A 15,113-nucleotide genomic window follows, 5' to 3' on the forward strand; every position below is an offset into this window, starting at 1 on the left:
CTCAAGAAAATGCCGTTGATTAAACAGATGACTACGTTGATGTCGCAACTACCATCGTCCAGCCTATATGGCAAATGGAGCTAGCACAGTGTCTTCTTCTACCTCGGGACTCTATGAGTACTCTCCAGTGCAATGTCATGGCACTAATGTACTAATTACGGTTCAAACGTAACCCACTCCTATCTAGAGCCTCCAGACAGATGATAATATCAATTAATCAATCAATCAATTATTCAAACAATGTTATTTCTAATTTAATAGCTGGTGGTGTTCTATATTTAGTAAAATAAAATAAACCATCAAGGATTAGACTGGCAGTGCGTACACCAATTGCTCTTCTTTTCAACGACACCAAAATAAAATAAATGCCTGCTGCGGGCAGCACAATTTTATTTGTAGGGCTAAATATTTTGGTGAGGCGGCTTTTCCACAAAAAAATATGAAAATGCCTAATTCAATAATGAACATTGCGAGACAATGTCGCACTCAAATTATTACATTATGGTGCATGTTTAAATTTATGAATTGTTGACGATTAGTTGACAATACCTATCCACTTGGAACTAGTTCCCAGAACTATACCAGTTTTGAGATAATAATTTTCAGTATTCAAAAAAATGCATTCGCCTTACAGTTACCTTTGTACGTCAATGCATAAAGAAGCATTTTAATTAAAAGAGCCCGCCGTGGTTGCCTAATGGCTATGGTTTTGGGCTCCTAAGCACGAGATCGCGGGATTGAATCCCGGCCATTGCGGCCACAATTCGATGGAGCGAAATGCGAAAACACCTGTGTGCTTAGATTTAGGTGATGGTTTGTAATTTCAGGAGTCTCCCACTACGGCCTGCCTCATTATCAGAAAGTGGTTTTGGCACGTAAAACCCCTTGGTTTTTAATTTTATTAGAAAGCTAAGTGGAAAACAGTGGGTGTTTACTTCAGTTTGGCGCCGCATATCTCGAACAGGTGCGATCCCAAGAATTTGTTTAACGTGAGTGCACTCTAAAAAAGTTTACACCCTTTGGTGCTCATCTTGTCCCACAACGATAATCATTGTCTGCCTTGCTTGCGTTTCCTCTCTTGAAAACTCGGTGCTCGCTACTTTCCTGCGAGGATGCTGTGCCAAGGTGATAACATGCAAGTCATTCGTGACTAGGAAGAACCGGGCTCACAGCGTTAAACAAAGGAAATGCGGGCAAGACAGATGACGTATATTGTTTGGGCACAAAATGCAGCCAAAGGTTGTAAACTTTTTTTAAAATGTATTTCTTGCGGACACGTTAGCTGAAATTTGTGGTTTGAAGTGTGTTCCGTGAAGAAATCAGTTCAATGATTAAGCAGCGTAATTATTCTTATGATGTAGCTTCGTATATTAATTTTTTGTAGAAGTAATGGACAACTGATCGAGCAAATTTGTATCAAGCGTTAGAATTGTGCGATCTGCCACAGGCAATCTTTAAAAATGTGGTGCAGCTAGAAAAACATCCTCTACGCACACATAACTATAAACAGGGGCCTCATCGGGCATATACAGAGCTATAAATAAAGAGGAATCATTAACAGTCGTTCAGAGAAGCCGGTAGCAATTTCTTTCTTGGTAACTCTCACATAGGTGGCTAAAATATTCGCAGTTTCGCCCTTAAATCCAAGGGATTATTGCGATAGCACATTGTTGGATAGCTATACAAAGTACGGTTGACCGCATTATCAGCTGCGTAAACTGCTGAAAACATTCGCTTAATAACTAAATGAACAAGCAATCTGCGATGTGTGCACACGCAAACAAGAATGCATCGCACTCGTTTGACCGCGAACACTCGCTGTCGTAAAGCTCTCGTGATGAAGAGCAGCAGGAGCGGTGAGCAAATCCCCTTTGTGCTGCCTCTCGCTTCATCGCGAACTAGGCGCGCGAGAACACAGCACACACGAAAGTCATCAGCTGTCTCCGCCATCGAACCTACCACAGATGGCCTCTGAGATAGAACGCGAGCGGCCGCGTTGAACCACCGCAGCTGGAGCAGGAGATGCGCACTAATCTGCCTCCTCTCGCACCCGCCCTACGTGCGCACATCTACCCGATCCCTCCCCCATCCCCTTGCGCTGGTAAGATGACGCTGCCATGCTTTACGTGTCAGGGATAAATGAGGCATTGGCACGGGTTCCGCGGACATTTGAAGAACACGTAGTGCAAGTTCCCACTCGTAATTTGAACCATCAAATGCTGCAGGTGAAAGACCGGCTCAAGAAAGGAAAGTTTCCAGGTGTTCTTTATAGAATTCCGCGCGCAGAATGTAACTCCTTTTATATCAGTGAGAGGAAATTTTGAAACACGGCTGAAAGACCATATGAATGAGGTCAGAAAGAAGAAAGTTGTCTCCAAAGCATTTGCGGAACCCGTGGCACCATCTAATCATGACGTTGACTCGGCCACAGCAAGCGCAATCGGGAAATAAATTGTTGTTCCCGTTGGTATCGGGAATCGCTTCGTATCGAGAGGTTATACTCTCGACGCGCATGGCGGCTGCAAGGCCGCCTTTATCCGCCCGGTTGACCTTCTGGTAGACTGTAGAGAGCTCACGTGTCTTGAAATTTGTGCCGGGAAACCGATGTTTTGCAAAATTAAATTTTGCGCTTTCATCGAGAGCACGAAATGTGATGTGGGGCTGCAATATTTATCGATTAATATATTTTTCTAGTCCATAGCAGCTTATTGCGTCGTTAGCGCGTCAAAAAGAAAGTGAGCGGCAGCGTACAAAACCTGTGCACTGCATCTGCGATTTCGCGAATATATGATGGCGGTCCGTGATAGCCGTCATGCCACTTTGCTGACTGGCCGAAGGAATATGCCGTAGGGAGCGTCACAGCAAGGGCCACTTCGTAATCGTCACTTTTAGGTGGCGTGACGTTTCGCTGGGCCACAATTGCAGACATCATCCGCGGTAATTTGTGGTGCGAAGAGCCGCGCGAATTATGCTAATGAGCAGCCTTATGCAATCGCAATCGAAAAGAATGCGTATCGCCGCACTTTCCCCGTCGTTTGGCGCCTTGAAAATCTTTCGCTCATAGCGCGTGCTCATAGTATTTGCATCGCATTCGGGTGATGTTGGCATTTGTGATCAGGGCCGCCATTTTTTTTTAAAGAACACGTTTATATGAAATTATATTGGCACAACATGGCAAACTTTTTGCTACGTTTTCAAGTTTTCACTGCTCCGTTTTGTATTTTACTCAAAATTGATGCCTTGTCGCATAAACAGAAATTATGACAACGCTGTCTTTGTAATATATAAAAGCAATGTACGTAAGGCGGCGCTTTGAACTATCCTCACGCGGTGCGAGTAACCAGTGAACAGAGCAAAAGTGGCAGCGCCGGTGCTTGCGTCGCGCAAGCGGATCCGTTCGGTAATGCTGCCGGTAATGTTCGGCCCTTTATCAGTCAGCCGAGTTGGGCTGAGTCACTTGCGTTTCGTGAAATAGCAATAAAATGGCATAGAACGTGCACTCACCAGCATTTGTAGGTCACGTATGTTTTCTATAGGTAGTAAAAATCCTGCGGTGGCAATAACATGCGATGACTCATTCCGTTTCCCGGGGACACGCATGCTAGCCTACGAAACAGACGACTGCTTGTACGCAGCGTATACGATCGAAGCAAGAATCCTTGTCAACAGAATAATCGTGTGCTCTGAGCTAGCTTCTTTATTTTTACGGAGGCGGAAAACTGTTTTGCTTTATGAAGAACGGTATGTTGAGTGCCTCCACTTCAGTACTTCGGCAAATTTTTAGGTTTGCGTAGGGTTACGAAAGCAAAACTGGGCCACCAGGGCAGTTTGTACGCGTAGCGCCTACGTCATGCCTCGAAGTAAACGACGGAATGTCAAGAACAGAGTCCGAGACTATGTTAAAAAAAGCTAAACAGTAATGACAGCAACCTCCCACCTGCGTACTAAAACGAACATAAGTTCGCTTCATCAAGCCACTTTTTTGTGATGGCCTCCGTGCGGAAGTTTTGAAGTTTTGAAGGAAGTCTTGAAGGTCTTTAAGGTACTTCCTTTTAGGTCGGCGTTTCTCTGCTTTCATTTTCATTATGCCTCCTCTAAACCCGGCGTATTATAGCCTGATTATCGTAGGTAATAATGAATAAATTGGAATAGTGGGGCTTTTCAAGACTTTAGATGTTTAATTTTCATGAGATTCGAGATGAGATGTGCATATTGAATATTTCACCTGCAAATTATCTCGTACCGTCGCTTTTATGCGGCAATACTGCTTGCGTAGTATTTCCTGCATGACAAGATTTTCTGTTATAATATTGCCGATTTTCTTGAAGATATTGTTGTCTTATTCGTAGGAGACGACGAAGAGGCCGACTAATGCGGATGCCATGACTTTCGGTAGGTTTCTTTCCTCGAAACCGAGTAAATTATGTGTTAATCGACTCAGCAAATTGTGAGGACTTCACCGGTATCGCTTATTCGCAGTGTGTGACATTTTTTTTACATTTTATAAGTGCGTGATCTTGAAACCACGGCGCGGCACAGCCAACCCTAGCGTGGTAGGCCTAACCTCTGTGAGGCAGCACGGGTTGGGCAGGGCTTAGCCCTGCGAACCCGGGCCAAGATCGAGCGCAGGATGGAGATCTTAGAGGGAGAAGACATCTCTCAAGAAGAAGCAAGCAGCCCCAGATAGATGACGGCATGTGGCCGCAAGAACAGCAATGGGATGGTAGCGGTGAGTACTACCCGCGAAGGCAACCCAAGACGTGGCGAGCGAAGGACGGAGGCCGCACTGCTGCCCCACGAACCGCGTACCAGCACATCGTCGCTACCTCAAGGCTTCCTCATCTGCCGAGGGACACGTATCGCATCATCGTCACGCCGAGGTATGGCCTGAATGTGACCAAGGTTCGTCAAATACGTTTCCAGCAAGCGGTAGCCATGGCGGCGGCGCTGGCTCCAGCCGAAATCGAAGAGGAGACGATTTGCCCCAATGGTACTCAAAACATCTATGTGGTGTGTACTCCTTACGAGAAGGATGTGTGCGCCTACGCAAAGCCACAGCAAGTCCGCGGCAAGACAAAAGCACGCACCGGATCTCTGTGTACCCGGCTCCCCCCGACGACACATGTAAAAGTCTAATACGAGTTCCCGACGTGGATATCAGCCAGGCTTAACTCCGAGCGATAATCGTGAAGTGCACGACCCACGAGCCATCGAGGCCAAAAGAATCAAGAACAGTACAGCTGCGGCAGTGTTGTTCAAGGATATGAAGGTGCGCAGTTATGTGTCTTATGGCGCGAGCGTGTTTCGGTGCACGCTATAGAGCAGAACACGCTAGTCTCGCACCCAGACTAACCGAACACATACTCTCGCACCCGGGTTGCCCGGTCGACCGGCGCCGTTTTGTACTGGGCTGCCAAAGTGTGTTCGCCGGCGACCAGTAGACATGGCAAGCGCCAGCTCTAGGGCTCCAAAGTGTGGAAATGTGCCCCTTCACACGGATCCAAAGTAGAAGAAGTCATCTGGGCATCATTGCGTCGTGTTTGGATGCCAAAGCAACCAGCGGAAAAGGAGCAGGTCGCTTAGCGCTGTTTGCGAAGAGCACAACACACGTAGGGAATCGTGCCGGTGGGGTGTTTTCAGCCTGCGCCGATTTCCATCCGCAACGAAGAATGCCAAGCTGTGCCACCGGTGGATAGCTGCAGTGAATAGGAAGAGCTACCAACCCAGTGAAAATGCACGAGTGAGTATTCGATCTGTGTATATTTTGGTGCCACGTTCAACTTTGCGCACTACGAACGTAATACGTGTAACACGCAGGTTTGCTCCGAGCACTTTCTGGGCAACAAGCTTACAGAGCAGAATCCCGCGAGGGTGCTTCGCCTTGGCTATAACAAAAAGGCAAGCCTTTTCGCGTTTTCATTCAGGCAGAGCTCCCGACGGTTAGGCGGAACAGTTGAGTTTGCGGTTAGCGATACTTGCAGCTGGTGCACGGAATGACCATTAAGCGTGAACGACAAGTTGTAGGCCTTGCTGGTGAGCGTTATTGCTAATGAAAGTAAACCGAAGTCTGCTCGTCACGTAGCACACGTCCACAAAAACGTAAACGACGACTACTCGTCGCCGAAGGTGTTCTTGCAGCGCACCTACCTTTACGAGCTGGTGTTGCAGGTGTCATTCGTAACGAATTCATTTGAGCCTCCTGAGCTTTAAACTGCGTGCGGGCTGTTATGCGGGGCAAAGCGCAAAATATTTCCGTTCATATGGCGAGGAAAATAAGGTGCTTAATTATTCTTGTATTTTGTAACAAAATTATGATCGTTCTCACTAGTTTTTTTTTTTTTACTGCCTTCTTTTCTAAGGGAGCGCCAACAATCCGATGGCCTCGCACAAGCGAAACAGGTCTGGTACCAGGTAGCTGCAGTTGGTGGGGCTAATTTCTTGGAATGCAGGTGCAGTTGTTGTTTTGTACCAAAGGGGTCCTGATGATGCAGCTTTAAGTAGGGATGGTAATTTTACGTGCCCTGTCATGGTTTGTGCAACTGTACAACACCTGCATCTGTCATGCTCGCCCTGTTATACGGGCTCTGAATGCACATGTAGTTGAACATTATAACTACTGTACTACCTCATTTTCCAATGAGTGCAGATTTAGCATCATATGCTGCTTGTTCGAGTGCTGTAGGCTTTTGTTCTGAATGTTGTACTCTTAAGTGGTTGCAGGATACAATTGGCCTGGTGTATTTTCTATTTCATTTTGAGAGGACTTTATATCTTCGCAACAGTGATGGCATGGGAAAGGACTACAGCCCTTCTTACTATAACATCTATTTTGTTTTCAATGTGCAGGTGATGAAGGGCAGGCGTCTGCTAACCAGGCAGTCAAACGACCTCGCCAGTTGGTTGCCAAACGCGGCCAACCCAGTAGAGACCATGACAAACAAGACCAAACTGAAAGTGCAGATGACAGTGTTCTGCGTGCTTTCATGATATATGGCACCAACATAGTGCTGTAAATTCCTTCACAGGTTACGTGCCAAAAAGCTGACACGTATTCTAGCATATAGCGCGTGGTTTGTACAAACGTAATAGCGTACCTACGCGATGTATTCGCTTCTGCAGTCTGCACAGCACGCAGTGTGGCCATTGCGGACTTGCATGAGGTCTTGAAGTTTGATTGAATGCAGACAGCGAAAATGACAGGTTAGAAAAAACGCGAAACACGCCTTCCGTCCAGCTAAAAAGCCGAAGTTTCGCTTTCGCGCCGGGTCTTATCTCCCGGCGTGGCAGCCCAGGCCTGCTACTTCGCGGCGCTTGGGATAGATGGCGCGACCGCCGCTCATAAAAATGGCGGCGCCCTTTGAATTCACTGTGTTCTGGTGTATACATGAGACGCGCGGAGGTTTACTACGGCTGCGGACGTTTAGGACACTGTGGCCGACGTTTGCCCTAATCCAAACAGCAAGCGGTGCTGCACGTGCGACAGAAATCACTAGGGGACGGTCATCAGTGTATTCCAAAGTGTTTGCAATCCGGAGCTCCACACCCCACTGCGGGTAGAGTATGGAAAGACAGATGTCATGTCCCCTTCATCGTCAGAAAGAGAAGAGGCCAACGCCACCGGCGCACCGAGAAGACGCAGGTGGTCCGAGGAATACAGTCACGCGGCTCCAGCGTCTGTACCAGGGTCGCCAGCACTCTCGGGAGAGGCTAGAGTCACTGGAAAAAAATTACAGAGTACCGCAAAGGTCGGGATTTGACTGGCAACACTGACCGACCACCGCAATATACCTTCCAAGACGACTGCGTCGCGGGAAGGCCGCCGTGTTGGAAGAGCTTGATATTCGGTGACACATCTGGTTGAGTGTTTACTGTAGTACAAATACTTTGTGCCCGGAGATAATGTTTGCTAAGAACGGAAATAATATGTTATTTTGTTCGAAGTAACGCATTCGGTGGTTGTTTTGCACGCCGATCGGGTTTACTGCTGGAACTCTGCTACTATTGTAGGCAGCGGCTCAGCGCTGCTATCGGGAGCTTAAGCACGCGTTTTTTTCCCTTCCGCGGAGCGAGCTACGAAGGAAACGTTTCGTCACTTCAAGCCGGAATGAGGCAAGCTTGTGCTTTTGGGCATGAACAACGTGAACTGCCGTCGGCTTCTACTGAATGTTTCCAAGCAGGACGAAACTAACACGCGGCAGTGTTACAGACACGTACGTTCATCGTATAATTTCAAAAGCTAAACAGTATACATTTAATTTAGTTTGCAAACGGATACCGCGCGTTCTCGATTCTGCCGGGTGACTTCGTCCGCCGTATACGCACGACACACTGCGACTGCCATGTGCGCACCGGTGTTTGGCCGTGATCGATCTGTGCACAGCAAGTGTAAGAACCAACTTCGATGACCATTTCGCGCATTTAATCTTGTGGAAGGCCAATATGAGACATTTGCGTGATTATAGCAACGTGTATGTACTTCATTCATTTTAATTAGCTTCTCGTTACTATGAACATCGAGAGCAGCGAGGAAGTCACCAAACGTGAAATGTCATTCAGACTTATGAGGTCATGTATACGCAGGGGAATGTAATGTTTCTTTGAATAATAGAGAAAATAACAATAACGCAGAAGCGAGAAAAAAGGCGTAGCAGTGTAGTGACAACTCCTAACGCAGACATTGCTAGCAAGCGATAACAGATATATCTCGCACATCTTCATTGCGCACATTCGAGCTCTCTGGAGGGTTCTGTGTAAGTGTTAGATCGCTGTATGTCGGTATGGCTGGGGGGCGCAAGCAGTAGACCATCTGAAAAAGTGTTTTTTTTTTGCTAATAAATATAAATAAAAAGCGTATTAGTTAATTACTGCTAAAGAAATCGCGCTCTGGAACACAACAATTCTAAACGAATAGAAGTACTAGGACATGTGAACTAAATAGTAGCAGGTGAGCGGAAATGTAAAGCTCGCGCTTGAGCTGACTGAAGTACGCTAATAGAAGTCTTCATAACAAACATTGAAAGTACAAATCTCTCATCCGGTGTTGTAGGCACTGACATCAGCGATCGCCTCCCAATTCTCTTGTTTTTTTTTAACATAACACATCTATTGAAACAACGAATGCCATACCTTTGACTGTACGGGACATCAATGCACGTAGTTTAAACAATTTTTGCAATAAAATATTGCTCGTCGACTGGTCACTTCTGCTTATTACAGACCCCGAGGCAGCTTACGAATATTCTCATGAAACGATGAAATCTGCTTACGGGAAATGTTTCATGTACAAGGTATTGAAACCTGGGCGTAAATGTAGAAAGCCATGGGTTACGAAGCAGAAATAATAGAAATATTTACACTTGTATCCTTTTACAGCTTAACAACTCTATTTTGCCTATTGTTCCTTCTATTAAGTGTCTTGGAGTTATATTTGAGCCGCATTTGTCGTCGAATGCTCACGTTTAAATGGCAACTGGTAAGCTCTATCGAGTGACTGGAATACTATGCAAGTTGCGTTTTTTCTTCCAGAAAGAATTAAACTTGTTTTGTACAAATTACTTTTATTACCATATATAAACAATTGCCATCTTCTCTGGGGCACTACAACGCTTCCTAATATCAATGTACTGCAAATATTTCAGAAAAGCGCCGTACCTTGTATACTCGATGTCCCTTACTTAAAACACACTAGTCCGCTATCTGAAAAGCTCAATTTGCTGTCAATACCTAACATTTGTGAAAATATTTTACTACGAAATTATATGACTAGTAATAAAATAAACAAGGACACCCTAAAACGTATCTCCAACTTATTAGCAAAAGATAAGGCGGTCAATACACGGAGTTCTGAAATATGGGAACTACCAAGGCCTAGAACAAATTGTACTTATCAAATCCTACGCTTTCGACTACGCTACCATTTAAACAAGGCAAACATAAAATAATGCTTAATTCTGTGCTAGGATAAACAAATATCTAGATGCAAATATGTATACAGACGTATGAATGTACTTTGCAAAGATACAATTCTTGTATAATCATGTTTTTTTGTATTGGTGCGATTCGAATCATTCTGTATAGGTTACTGTATGAAATATTTTCATATATTGTGTCGTAATTGAGATGTAAATAGCGCTGCATTTATGGGAATTACTCATCATGTAAGCTTTACTTTCTTTAATACTTGCTCATAGTTATCATGATTGTTGTTTCGCTGTTATTAGTGTGAAAATCCTAATTTTCCATTTAGGATTGTATTTAACTGTGCTAATTCTGGGTTGTATTTGTTGCTGCTTGTAAAACGGGGCCATGGACCTCATAGGGCCTTGCTGGCTTTTTGTCTATGGTCCTCAGCATCAGTTGTATGTTGAAATAAATTCGATTTAAAAAATAAACTAATACATTACCTTAGATAGTTTTCATGGAACTTGCTTAACATCACTGTATGTTTATTACCAACCCCTTCCCATATGCAGGAACCAGGCTGCCAAAATTAGCAAGAAGAGTAACTGTTTTTCCAATTGTGCTGTGTAAGCTGCGTTTACAGTGGTGTGCATTGTAGGAGAAGTCAAGTTAATATCTTGCTGCACTAGGAATAGCTTTCGCACTATTTTGCTTAATACATCTATCGCCTTTCTAGCGTCGTACAAGCTCAAACATGACAACTAAAAGTTGTTTGACTGCCTGCCTTTGCCTTCATAGACGCGTTGTAGCTGAAGTCATTTTATTTTTCATTGCTGGTGTCAATTTTTCAGTCATACTTATTAAGAGATTATGTACTCCTTAATAATTCCTGCTCAATCCAAGTGCCAATTTTTTCTAAAACTATACATTTTATTTATTCATTTATTTTAACTTTATTTATCCATACATGAGGCAAACATACTGGCCCATGCAGGAGGGGTAATACAGTTGAAAAGGTAATAGCAATGCAACAAAGATAATAAAAATTGTATATCTAAACCGTGCATGAAAATGATGCAGCCCATAGCCAAAAACAAAAATCACAATGTTTGCCTTAGCACAGTAACTACAACAAAAAGAATCGCACATTTCAGTTTATATGTGGATAAAAACGCTGTGCCAAACAACAATCGGACACTAAACATAACATAATGCAGAAAATTTCACATAAAAAAGAGAAAAATAGTGAAAAACGCTGGTTATGGTTGTGTTATTTTACGTGATGAATAGTTTTCCAACGCATTTGTGAAGTTCCTTAGTATCAACAGGAAAGTACATCAACAGGCAGAGAATTCCATTCGTTTATAGCACGCGGATTCAAATCTATTCATGTGAGATATTGTTTTGCAAATAACGGCGCAATGAAAAAGTTGTGTCAATGTCTTGTTTTTCGTGCATTAAGAGGCGTTCCATAATGAGGCATTTGAAACCCAATTTTTGCATTTATGATGATACGTAAAAACTGGAGACCACTAACTTTACGCCTGTGTTCAAGTGAAGTGACTTTATTTCTGAGCCTTAGTAAGGACGAGGAATCCTCTCTTTTATATTTTCCAAAGATAAATCTAACAGTGCTCCTTTGTACACGTTCCAAATTCACGATGTCCTTTTTGGTAAGATTATCCCATACAACCGCTGCATACTGGCGATATAGAAGAGAACCCTGGTTCAACTGTCGAGAAAATGTTCCAGATATAAACTAGTGACGAACAGGCAATTAGAGAAGAAGTTGCTTCTTTGAAAGAAGGCCTTGAGTCGATTGAGAAAGCGATACATAGTTTTCAAAAGCGTTTAACAGCTTGAAAGGCAGTATGATTGAAATAAAAGTAAAAAACCATGAGACGAAGTAAATGCGACTGCCGCTACAGTACGGGAAATACTTAAAACGCGACATGGAAACCTTACTGATTTGGAAAACCACAGCCTCCGTTCGAATTTGGTAGTATTTAGAATTTCTGAGGATCCGAATGAAACAGAAGCGGTACTGCGGGATAAGGTTGTCCGGGATGTCTTTCAAGATAAATTAGGAATAAACTGTACATCTGTGGCGCGAATTCACAGACTTGGGAATGCACCTACCCGAAGGCCAGTCATTGCGTTCTTACAAGAAAAACGCACGCAAATTGAAGGGAACAGGCATATCGTTGCAAAACGATTATTGCAAAACGATTCGTGCCTATCATTGCAAACGATAGGCACGCTGCGCAAGCGCCGTCAACTTTGGAGCACTGCGAAAGAAGAAACAGACATGGGCAGAAAAGTTGAGCTCATTCATTATGAGATTCGCGTTGATGACGACTCGTTTTTTTGGGGTTATCTACAGCACATGCGGAACATCATATCAAAGAAAAAAGAGTGCAGAATTGCGACCAAGCCACACCGACTAGCAGTCACAGTCGCAGCAGTTTCGGCTGCTTTCACTAAATGCCCATAGTATAGTCAACAAAATAGAGAAACTGCAAAATATTTTACTAGGATGCGATCCTCATGTGTGTGTTACATCTGAAACTTGCTTGAACGACGGGGTACATGATCATGAAATTGTTTCGCCAAACCACCAACTGTTTACAAAAGATGGGCCCTCCCGAGGCGGTGGCGTCGCCGTTGTTGCAACGGATAGGATTGTTGTGAGGGAAATAAATCAGATAGATAATCATGAAAGTTTTTTTTGAGTGTCTATGTTTTGGATGTGCTATTCATAATAGGTTCTGTGTATCGCGCACCAATTGCTTATGATCACTTTGTGGGGATGTCGCGGCTAGCGAAGGACGAATTCCAACATAAAAACGTAACGCTTCTTTATTCGGTGAACGATGCCAGCGGACGGGCATACCAACGCTACGTTCGTCACCGTAGCTGGTGGTAGAAGGCGGCTTTTATCAGCCAGGCAGCCTGTTCTTATAGCCACCGTCGGTGACGCATACCTCGGGTGACATGGCGGTGGCGCTATGCTTTATCGACCATGCAATCCAGCGTGCAGCTGTGGTATGCTTGGCCAGATGATAAGATGGCAGGTGCGCAGAAATATGCGCAGAGTGTGTCGCCACATCACCCCCCCGCGGAGTGGAGAGCCTTCAGGGCTTGAAAAAATCTGGGCAGCGTACGAGACGTCCGCTGCGCGTAATGACGGAAGCAGGCTGCGATGTCGGCGGTCGTGGATGGACGTCTGTGGGTGTACTGCTATTCGCTGGTTCGGCGGAATCGGTGTAGGCCGGCTTCAGCCGGTCGATAGAGACGGGGACGGCGTTCCCTTTAATGCGCAGGGTGAAGGTTTTGTCATCGCGACGGATAACTGGGTAGGGTCCGCTGTAAGGTGGCTGTAGAGGCCGGCGGACGGTGTCGTCGCGGAGAAAAGTGTGCGAGCACGTTGCCAGATCCTTGAAGACGAAGGGCGCTGTCTTACAGTGGTGAGCTGCAGGTGACGGGCGGAGGGTAGCGATAGTGCGTCGGAGCCGGGCGATGAAATCGGTGGGATATGACGTCGCGGTGGTGGATGGCGGTGCAGCGAGAAATTCGCCTGGGAGGCGGAGAGGTTCCCCGTAGACGAGCTCTGCGGGTGTAGCCTGAATGTTGGGCTTAAAGGTGGCGCGAAGACCTAGGGTGACGGCTGCGATGGCTTCAGGCCAGGTTGAGTCCGGGTGGCACATGATGGCTGCCTTGAACTGTCGGTGGAAACGTTCGATCATCCCGTTGGCGCATGGGTGGTAGCTGGTGGTCCGCGAGCGTTCGAACCCGATGGTCCGCCCGAGCAGCCGGAAAAGGTGCGATTCGAACTGTCGTCCTTCGTCGGTGGTGACACGGCGAGGGGGCCCGAAGCGGGCAATCCAGCCGGCGAAGAAGGCCGAGGCGACGTCTTCCGCAGTGATTCCCTCGAGGGGCCATGCCTCAGGCCATCGAGTGTACCGATCGATGGCGGTGAGGCAGTAGCGATAGCGTCCAGCTGGAGGCAAGGGCCCTATGATATCAAGGTGGACGTGTTGAAACTGACCAGAGGTCTGGGGGAATGCGCCGAGTGGTGAAGTGACATGCCTGGTCACTTTAGCGCGCTGGCATTGAATGCAGGAGCGCGCCCAAGTGCGGCAATCACGCTGCATGGAGGGCCAGACATAGCGGTCAGCCACGAGGCGTGCAGAGGCGCGTATGCCGGGATGGCTGAGATTATGTAGCTGGTTAAAGAGGCCACGGCGATGGGAAAGGGGCACGTAAGGCCTGCTTCGTGCTGTTGACATGTCGCAGTAGATAGTCTTTGTCGATTCAGGTATGGGGACTTGCTGCAGTTGTAGCGAGGACCCGCCCTTAAGAAGGTCCTGCAGTTCAGCGTCCGTAGTCTGAGCCTCGGCGAGGACATCAGCTGTTATCTGTGAAGGGCTAATAGCTGCCACACGTGAAAGCGCGTCGGCGACCACGTTGTCCTTCCCGCTGACATGTTGGATGTCGGTGGTAAACTGGGCGATGAACGACAGCTGGTTCTGCTGAAACGGTGGGAGTTTGTCGCGGCGCTGAGAAAAGGCGTAGGTCAGAGGTTTATGGTCGGTGTAGATAGTGCAGTGTTGTGCTTCGAGAATGTGGCGAAAGTGCTGAACTGCTTCGTATATCGCCAGAAGTTCTCTGTAGTAAGCTGGCGAACTCGACGGCGCGGGGGTCGTGGTTTCGTCGGTGGGAGTGGCCGCAGAAGGGGTCGTTTTGCGAGCTGAGAGTTTCTTGGAGAAGAACGCCAAGGGATGCCAGGTGTTGTCTACGTGCTGCATAAGGGCGGCGCCTACGGCGATGCTAGAGGCGTCCGTGAAGAGCCCCAAGGGAGCGTCTGGCACAGGATGGGAGAGAAGTGTGGCGGTGCGAAGAGCAGCTTTGCATTTTTCAAAATGTTCTGTTAAAGGCGGTGTCCACGTGATGGGTTGGTTTCCTCGTAGACCAGCCAAGGCATCATGGAGGGGGGCCTGGTACTCGGCTGCGTGTGGCAAGAAACGCCTGTAAAAGTTTAGCATGCCGAGGAAACCGCGAAGGTCTTTAGCGGTGGTTGGTTGAGGGTAATCTTGCATGTCTGAGATGCGTTCAGGTAAGGGTCGAGTTCCCTCTGACGAAACTTCATGGCCGAGGAATTTGACGACTGAAGCGCCGAGCGTGCTCTTAGGGACATTGACGAGAAGGCCGTG

The sequence above is a fragment of the Dermacentor albipictus genome, chromosome 8, assembly GCF_038994185.2.
Source record: "Dermacentor albipictus isolate Rhodes 1998 colony chromosome 8, USDA_Dalb.pri_finalv2, whole genome shotgun sequence".
Taxonomy (NCBI): Eukaryota; Metazoa; Arthropoda; class Arachnida; order Ixodida; family Ixodidae; genus Dermacentor; species Dermacentor albipictus.